Source organism: Bidens hawaiensis, unplaced genomic scaffold, assembly GCF_021521415.1.
Source record: "Bidens hawaiensis isolate Kalapana, Puna unplaced genomic scaffold, B.hawaiensis_p1.1 tig00000760_1, whole genome shotgun sequence".
Lineage (NCBI taxonomy): Eukaryota > Viridiplantae > Streptophyta > Magnoliopsida > Asterales > Asteraceae > Bidens > Bidens hawaiensis.
In genome coordinates this window covers 485,976-494,167 of record NW_027491043.1, presented here as the reverse complement: position 1 = coordinate 494,167, position 8,192 = coordinate 485,976, and the positions used below count along the sequence as shown (strand labels likewise).

The 8,192-nt window shown below is 34.4% G+C and overlaps 1 pseudogene; it reads left to right on the top strand.

Annotated features, from left to right (window-relative positions):
* Positions 1-941: 941 nt before the first annotated feature.
* Positions 942-1,409, top strand: LOC143534464 (protein GLUTAMINE DUMPER 2 pseudogene; annotated as a pseudogene).
* Positions 1,410-8,192: the final 6,783 nt, after the last annotated feature.

The following is an 8,192-nucleotide window of genomic DNA, read 5'->3' as shown; positions in this document are numbered from 1 at the left end:
TTTGAGAACATGATTTATTGTTAATTTTTGAAATTCATCAAGTATTTTAAAATATATAGTAAAATAATATGTTAATATTTATATTTATAAATATATATATATATATATATTATAAATATAGTGTAAAAAGAAAGTGAATAATTATTGATTTATTACATATATTAGGTATATTAGTTTTGGAGGGAAAAAATTGTGAGAATTAACCAAAGCATGACAAGTGTCTCAATTTATTTTACTTTATTAGAATAGGTAGATTTATTTTTAACTATCTCATAATATTAATGATTTATTATATTTAATTTGATTACTATATATATATATTAATAATGAGCTTGTGTTTTTCTTTAAAGATCTAATACAATGTATGACAGTGTGCATTAGGAATAAGCGTTTTTAGTACCGGTACCGAGTTTGGTACCGTTGGTATCAAGTTTTGAGTTTTCAGTATCGGTACCGGTTCGGTATGATGCTGGTATTTCCTGAATTTTACACGAAATACTGGTACCAAACCGATACCGTTACCGAACCGGCACATTACGCAATCAACTTTATACACCAACTTGTACTTTATACACGTACGATTGTACAAATCAGCTATATTTTAACACAGTTGTAAGTGATATGATATAGCAACGACATAGAACATTATCTAACCAAGAATCATTGCTATTTTCTAAATTAAAAAAATTATCGTGCCCAATAATAAAGGCATAATAGAAAACTGAAAAGACAAACGCACTCATCATATATTTACATCATACTCCATTAATTTCACACAAATTATAAGAAATGGGAAACAACAAATGACGCCGTTTATTCCAATTAAAGCAAAATAATATTTAAATAAAAAACCACTATATTTGTGTATAAATAGTATCAGATAGATCGACTTTCGCGTCCACTCTAATCATCTTTTATCTTCTATTCTTTCACCTTAATCCATGACTATTCAAGCAACTTCTTCAATGGCTCCATCGTCGCCGGTGGCCATACAACGATCACCATGCATGGCACTCTCCAGTGCCATACCTGTTTGTTGGCCAAGCTGCCATGTTAGGTCTCATTGCTTTTGCTCTCTTGATCCTTGCTTGCTCCTACTGGAGGATCTCCCCCAATGATGGAGACCTTGAGTCGGGCAACGCTCACGAAAACGGAGACTCCAAACCTGTTGATCACAAAGAGCCTCCTGTTTTGGAAGAAAAGTATCTCGTAATCATGGCGGGACAAATGAACCCAACGTTTTTGGCAACACCCGTTTCGAGCCGAGCCTCCTCGTTTGGTAGTTGTAGCTGCCAGAGCAGCTCGACGGTATCGACAGACACATCATCTGTGTTGGAGAGGAAAAGGAGAGGAGTTATGATCAGCTACAAGTAAGGAATATGGAGAACCTTGAGACTGCTGAAGATTAGAGTTGTGTACAAAATTTTGCTTGTTTCTTGAGAAAGAAATGCTGAATAATTTAGGCATTGGTGATTAGGGATGCATAGGAAATAGTGTAAGCGCTTTTGTAGTCTTGTAGATGATCATATTTAGAATACTAACTCTAACGTTTTGGAGACCTCAGGATCAATTAAAACAAGAATTAACACGTAAATAATAACAATTATGAAGAACGAATCATGTATTATTGAATTTCTATTTGAAACTGGATGTACCGGATGAATTACAAATGTGATCAACGCGCCCCCGTGTATAGTTTACAATACTTATATATTAGCATGCTAAGAGCATTCTCAACCTATTCTCTAAAAATATATGAGGTAAATTTGTAAACTATATGGTATGATTATTAGAGCATTCTCAATATATTTCTTAAAAATATCTGAGGAAAATTTGTAAATTATATGGTATGGCTATAAGTGGTTGTTAGTAGAGGAGAAAGAAAATGTTACACAAGAAACTTAAATTTGATGTTTCACTTTTCACACCGTATAATATTTTAATATTTTCTAAAAGTGGTTGTGAATGAAGGAGAGAGAAAATGTTACACGGGAAAGTTAAATTTAGGGTTTCACTGTCTACACCGTATAATATTTTAATATTTTCTGAAAGTGGTTAAGAGTGAAGGAGAGAGAAACGATAATGATAAAAGTATAAAAATGAATTATGTAATTGAAAAGTAGAGGAAATTGTAGTGATTTTTAGTGTAACAATATGATATATAGGAGTGGGATCTAGAAAGAACTTTTCTTAAAGAGAGAATTAGAGAACTAATAAAGAATTATTTTTAACTTAAAAAAAAATATTTTGTGATTTTTTTTCTTTCCTCCTTTTAATAAAGATGATATTGTTCCTAAAAAAATCGTCAATGTAGTTCATATGTGCACTAATGTGTATGCATATATACAATAGTGTTTTATTACATATAATACAACACAATTGCATTATAAAATACACACTATTGAATATATGCAAATACAAACACTTTCGGTTATAAGAAAAAAAGTAGGAAACGAAAGTGAGACTTTGTTTTGGAAAGATGTGTGGATTGGAGGTTCTAGCTTATGTTCACGATTTCCTAGACTTTTTAATTTGGAGGTGAACAAAAATTGTTTAGTAAAAGAGAAATTGTTTAATTCGGTTTGGGTGTGGAACTGGAGAAGGCGTCCTAGGGTTGGGGTGGAGGACACTCAGTTCGAGGAGTTGATATCTCTTCTAGATTCAGTTTCTTTGAGTGATTCAGATGATAAATGGATTTGGGACTTGGATTCTGATTACACGTTCTCGGTTAATGGAGTCAGATCCTACTTGGATTGTCAGGAGCTGCCAGAGGGTACCATCCCTACGAGATGGAATAAATTCGTGCCAAGGAAGGTTAACATCATGATTTGGCCCTTGCTTCTAGATCATCTCTCGACTAGATTTAATTTAAGTCGTAAAGGTTTTTATATTCCTTCAATATTATGCCCAATTTGTTTGAATTCGGTGGAAGTTTTGGATCACATTTTTGGAGGGTGTCACCTTGCTTCAAAGATTTGGAATGCTATCGGTCGTTGGTTGGATGTGTCTCTTCCCGGGGATAAATGGCCTAAAAGTATTTTAGAATGGTTGGATTCTTCGGGATAGGTGAAAAAGAAAAAAGATGTTATTGAGGTGATTATCTATACGACATGGTGGACTATTTGGAGAGTTCGGAATGAGATTATTTTTGGTCAACCCAATGATAACAGAGACACTCTATTTGATTCGATTGTTTCAGTTTCGTATTTGTGGTTATTATCTCGTAATTGTAAGTTTTATTTTAACTGGGTGGCGTGGCTCAAAAACAAGTTACTTAGCATGTAATTTTTGTCTTATCCCGGTTAAGATTTTCTATCCGGTGTGGTTTTTATATCAAATTTGCCTTTCAAAAAAAATTGCATGCAATACACACTATCGCATATAGGTAATACAACTCTAATGCACATATGCATTATATCGATTTTTTTTTTATTTTTGTATATAATATAACACTATTACACTAACACAATACAAAAAAAAATTTATATGTGTTATTCAGGACTATTGCACATATCAAAATACATACTAGTGCACATATGCAATAAAAAAAAGTCAATTTACTACATATTTGCATTACAACGAGTTTGTTTTCATTATTTTTTTTATTTTTTACATTTTTATAAATTTTTTCTGGTGGAGAATAACAACATATAAGAACGATGAAAAAAAAAATTTAAAAATATTTGTTTAAAAAAAGTAAAAATATTTATTTATTAGTTCTCTAGTTCTCTCTTAAGACTCTCTTGATCATCTTTCTCTCTCTCCTCTCTCTCTCTCTCTCTATATATATATATATATATAGGGAGAGGATCAAGAAAAAACTCACCTTTAGAGAGAAAACTTAAAAACTCTTAAAAAATTATTTTTAATTAAAAATAAAACAATATTTTCAAAATTCTATTTTAGCCATTATTCTTATATTTTCTTATATTTCACTCGAAAAAATAAAAAAAATAAACAAAAACCGTTGTAATGCACATACGTATTACTGTGCGATACCGTTGTATTACACATGTGTATTACTATGTATTTTTGAGTTTAATAGTGTTTTATTGCATATATTCAATATTTGTGTATTGTATATGTGTAGTAGTGTTTTATTATATGGAAAAAAATAATAATAAAATAAAAGTCGATGTGGTGCACATGTGCGTTAATGTTGTATTACACATACATACTAATGTGTATTTGATGTGTGTATTAGTCTTATATTGCATATATACAATAGTGTTTATCAAATATGTGCAATAGTTTTGTGTTCTATGCAATACAAACACTTTTGCATATATGCAATGCACACTATTACACATGCGCACTATACCGACGAGGTTACCGACAAGTTTTTTTTTTTTGAACCAATAACAACATATAACAATAACGGAAAAAAAAAGAACTTCAAAAAATTTTTTTTTAAAAAGTTAAAAATAGTTTTTTAGGAGTTTTTAAGTTTTCTCTTTAAAAATAGTTTTCACTGGATCCCACCCCTATATATATATATATATATGTAGGGGTGGGATTTAAAAAGAACACCTCTTAAATAGAGAACTAGAGAACTAATAAAAATTATTTTTAAATTTTTTAAAAAAAATACTTTGCGGTTTTTTTTCTTTCCTCCTTCTAATAAGATGATATTGTTCCTAAAAAAAACTGTCGATGTAATGCATATGTACACCAATGTGTATTGAATATATACAATAGTGCTTTATTGCATATAATAAAACATAATTGCTTTCTACAATACACACTATTGAATATATGCAAATACAACACTAATAATTGTATGTAATACACACTATTGCGTATACGTAATATACAACACTAATGCATATATGCACTATATCGATTTTTTTAATTTTTGTATGTAATAATACTCTATTGCACTAATACAATACAAAAAATTGCATATATGCTATTCAAATCTATTGCACATATCAAAATACACACTAGTGCACATATGCAATAAAAAAAAGTCGACGTATTGCATATGTGAACTACGAGTTTTTTATTATTATTTTTTAATTTTTTTAAAATTTTTCGAGTGAATGTTAACAAAAGATAAGAATAATGGCAAAAACGGAAATTTAAAAATATTTTTTTAATTAAATTAAAAATATTTCTTTATTAGTTCTTTAGTTCTCTCTTTATGGAGTTCTCTCTTGATCCTCTCCCTATACTTCCTCTATATATATATATGTGTGTGTGTGTGTGTGTGTGTATAGTAGGGAACTGAATGTGAATGTTTTAACAATTACAATTCACACCCAAACCACACTAACACGGTTTTTCAAATAAAGTTTAACTATTTCTTAATAGTAATGCTTGTTGGTAATTTCCATCTTATTAAGCCTGTCATGTGTAGGTGACCGGGTTAGACCTATTGGGTATATGGAATTCATTAATGATGTAATGAGTTTATGGGGTTACAATTGGCCTTTTATATTTGGGCTTCACTTGTTGGCCAAGTTTTGGTCTCTCTAAATACATAGCCATGTTAGGGTTATGGAATTATGAGAGGGATTATTGTATTCAAGTTTTGTGCTACTTTCTTAAGTATAATAATACGTGAGGTTTACCCTAAATATTATGTGCTCGTTTGTGTTTACGTTATCAATTCGTTCTTGAATTGGTAAAGCGTGTTTGATCAAATTCGTGATAGGTGTGGTGCAATTGAAGACCGGCGATGACGTTTACGTTTAACGAAGAACGATGGGTGATAAAGAAACAATGAAGACAAGCGGGAACCCGAATACGTTCCAAAGTACTCTTGAACGTGCATAAGGTTTGGGATACCATTGATCCGGGGGCAACCGATGATGATAAAAACAACATCGCGATTGCGTTTATTTATCAGTCGATCCCGGAAGCAACAATCACGCAAGTGGGTAATCTTGATTCGGCTAAGGAGATTTGGAACGCGATTAAGACGCGTAATCTGGGGGCTGATTGGGTTAAGGAGGCAAGATTGCAAACCCTCATGAACGAGTTTGATGGTATGAGGATGAAAGAGACGGAGACCATTGATGAGTTTGTGGTGAAACTCTCGTGTACGGCGTCTAAGGCGACGAGTTTAGGAGAGATGATCGAGGAAACTAAGATGGTCAAGAAGTTCCTTTCAAGTCTACCCCGAAAGAAGTTTATTCAAATTGTTGCCTCTCTTGAACAAACTTTGGATCTCAAAACTGTTGGGTTTGAAGACATGGTGAGATGTTTAAAAGCATACTAGGACTGGATTCGGGAAGAAGACATGCATTCCGAAACCCAAGGTAAGCTTATGTTTCAAAGGTCTGAATACTCAAGTAGTCGGTACAATGATCGTGAGTCCACTCATGGAGGTCGTGGACGTGGAGGAGGGCGAGGAAAAAGTGGTCATGGGTTGGGTCAAAACCGCGGTTATCAAGAAAACGCCATGAACCAGGAAAACCGTGAACATAAGGCAAAACCCGGGACCTCTCAAAGTTTCAATGTTATCGATGTGATGAGTTTGGACACTTTGTCCATAAGTGTCCCAACCGAAAACAGAAAGTTCAAGGTGCAGCAAAGTTAGCTGAAGCATCCGAGATAAAGGATCCTTCTCTATTTATGATGAAGAGTGTTCAGGAAACGGTATTCTTGAATGAAAAGAAGGTTATACCCGGAAACTACGAGTCCAAAGATGGCGAGGAATGGTATTTGGACAACGGTGCAAGTAACCACATGAAGGGTAACATATCTTTCTTTTCTGAACTTAACAATCGTGTCACGGGAAAGGTTAAGTTTGGTGATGACTCTTACGTTGATATAAGTGGTAAGGGTTCGATTTTATTTGAGGCTAAAAGTGGTGAACATCATTTTCGTACGGATGTTTATTTTATACCGAGTTTGAAGCAATATTGTTAGTCTCGGTCAAGCCTCAGAACACGGGTGTGATATTCATATAAAAGATAACTACCTTACGATGCATGATGGGCAAGGTAGGTTATTGATGAAGGTGACTCGTTCCCCTAATCGGCTATACCGGATACAATTAAAGATTGGTAAACCGGTTTGTTTACTTAGCCGAATTGAAGAAACAAGTTGGTTGCGGCATGCTAGGCTTGGCCACTTGAACTTTGAGTCGATAAAGCTAATGTCTAGGAGGGAGATGGTTGAATATATGCGTGGCGTTTCCCATGAAAACAAGTTATGTGAATCTTGTTTGGTCGGGAAGCAAACGAGGCAATCCTTTCCTAATTCGGCGGCGTTTAGGGCGACTCAAGCTCTAGAACTTATACACGGTGATCTGTGTGGACAGATTACCCCTCCAACAATAGCGGGTAACAGGTACGTGTTTGTTTTAATCGATGATTACTCACGATTTGTTTGGACATATTTGTTGGAGGCTAAAGATGAGGCGTTTGAAGCTTTCAAGAAGTTTAAGAAATTCGTTGAAAGTGATGTCGGGAAAAAGATCAAGACGTTTCACACCGACCGAGGTGGTGAGTTTACTTCACATGAGTTCAACCTGTTTTCTGACATGGAAGTCTTTCGAAGACATCTAACGGCACCATACACACCTCAAAAAACGGGGTGGCTGAAAGACGGAACCGAACGTTATTGGAGATGACACGAAGTATGTTAAAAGTAATGGGTGTTCCGAATTACTTATGGGGTGAGGCAATCCGACATGCAATGTACATCGAGAATCGGATTCCTACTCGTGCCCTAAAAGAGAAAACACCATACGAGATGCTGAAACAAAAGAAACCGAATATTGCTCATCTTAAAGTATTTGGTTGTGTGCCGTATGCAAAGATAGTGGGCACTCACTTAAAGAAGCTCGATGATCGTTCGAGAAGTTTAGTGCATATCGGAGTTGAGACCAGGTCCAAAGCTTACCAATTGTTCGATCCGAATACCCAGAAGGTTGTGATAGCTCGTGATGTGGTTTTTGACGAGAAGAAGACGTGGGTTTGGTCTAATTCGGGTCAAAGCAATGAAGAAACGGAGCTAGAACCGGGTTTATTTGGGTTGATTGGAACGGGATTATTGACACTTAGGCAAGTTGTAACTGAGCCTATGGGAAGCAACAGCATTAGCGACGAAAATTCAGCTTTATCGCCAAATTCAGCTATAGAATCAGTGACAGCTTCTGTCACTAATTTAGACAGCCCATCAGCACCTCTAGCGACAGATTCTGATGTTTTGGTTGCTAATTCCAGCAACTCAGCAACCTC